Source organism: Nicotiana sylvestris, chromosome 5, assembly GCF_000393655.2.
Source record: "Nicotiana sylvestris chromosome 5, ASM39365v2, whole genome shotgun sequence".
Lineage (NCBI taxonomy): Eukaryota > Viridiplantae > Streptophyta > Magnoliopsida > Solanales > Solanaceae > Nicotiana > Nicotiana sylvestris.
The window spans coordinates 114,998,865-115,000,830 of NC_091061.1; positions in this window are offsets into that span (position 1 = coordinate 114,998,865).

Below are 1,966 nucleotides of genomic sequence, written 5' to 3' on the forward strand. Positions count from 1 at the left end.
CAAGGCCTTGCATGACTTAATGTGGATGGCTGCAACTGAGCACCAGCAGTGCAAATTCATGAGGCGTATGGAAGCGATCCGGCAGCTAGATCCACGAGCCTATACTTGGCTGATGGGACATGAGCTTCACATGTGGACATTGCATGCTGATGGCGGTAGAAGATGGGGAGCCCTAACTATAAATGTGTCGGAGTCATTCAACGACTTGTTGAAGTCTGCCCGTGGATTGCCTGTCACTGCCATGGTCCGCATGACATTCAAACAGAGTGCGAAGAGGTTAGTTGAAAGGCATGGAGCTGCATCGGCATTGATGGACAGAGGTGTTCAATTTATGCCAATACCCATGAGAAGATTTGAAAGGTACAGGAGGCGAGCACATTGGCATTCATTTCTACAGTACGATCATGACCGGGGTGTTTTTGAAGTTAAGACCGCTATCCGCGAACACCGTGAGAATAATCTACAGACGGTGAATGAAGCCAGAAGGTTGTGTTCATGTAGGAAATGGACCATCTACCACATGTCGTGCGCACATGCGTTGAAGTGCTTTCAACAAGTTGGTTTTGGGGCAACCAACTATATTGATAGGCAATACAGTGTTGCTGCATACGTAGACACATATAGTGGGCAGTTGCAGCCATTAGGTTCTGAGCATTATTAGCCGCCGGAACCTTTTAAGATGGTATGTAACAAGGACTATTTGCGAAAGCTTCAAATGCAAAAGAGAACGCGTATACGGAACCAAATAGATGTTGGTGACACCGTTTATATGGCATATGCTCGCAAACAGGACACGACCGTCATAAATGTCCTTCAGGTGGTGTGCGTGGCGGTGGTAATCCAGCTCCTGGTGCAAGTTCGTCGAATGTACCCAACTATCAAGGATACCCTTAGTCTTTTATTTTCGTATTATTTTTTGTAATACGTGTCTGTACTTGTGTATGTTGCAATATCTATCAAATAAAATTATGTTCCATAATCCTGGTAAAACTTATTTTTTAACATGATCTTTTGATATAGTTGTTCAAATATTAAACTTATTGGTGCTTGTAAAAAATACAAAAAATTTAATGTTAAAAAATAAATTTAATATGTAAAGCGCGATATAATACTACGTTTTTTTGAGCTGTCTTGTCATTCTGAAAAAGCTGAAAACCACGTGAAAAGGCAGTTTTCTTGCAGAAAAATTTAATATGTAAAGCACGGTATAATATTACGTTTTATTGAGCTGTCATGTCGTTCTGAAAAAGCTGAAAACCATGTGAAAAAGCAGTTTTGTTTCAGAGAAATTTAATATGTAAAGCGTGGTATAATACTACGTTTTATGTGAAATCTTGCCTATAAATAATGGGCGCATTCTAGTTATTCTCTGTGCTTAACAATAACCAATAGCAAATATTTCCATAAAACCAAAGTTTCTCTTTAAGAAATGTCTCAACAACCCCTTTATGTCCCAAGGTGCTATTGCGGAGAAAAATGCAGTTTGTACAATTGGTGGGAAGAAGGTGGATGCTGCTACTGGGCGTGTATGAAAAAGTTTGATAGGCAACCCGACGAGCCTACATGTGATTTTGAGGTATGGATGGATGAACCATGTGAGCAGAAATACTACAAAGAGAGAATTTATGATTTTCATAATTTGTGTACGAGGCAATGGGAAAGAGAGTGCCGAACCAACCAAGAAATTGAGGAGTTGAAGGCGAAACTCAAGGAGGTGGAAGAAGAAAAAAAAACTGCAAGACCAACTCAAGAGGTTGGAGCAGAGAGTAGTAGCCGGTCATGACTAAACAGTGGCTTGTACGTGTTAAGCGTAGTAGTGTATCTTTATGTTTCCCTTGTCAAGTGTTTTCATTAGTTGTACTGTTTGTTTTTGTTATGTGTATATTTAGGTTTGCTATGTTTGTGTTTGTGTTGTCATGTTAAAATAAAATTATTGTTCAAATTCTGTTACAATAAAAATGTTGTT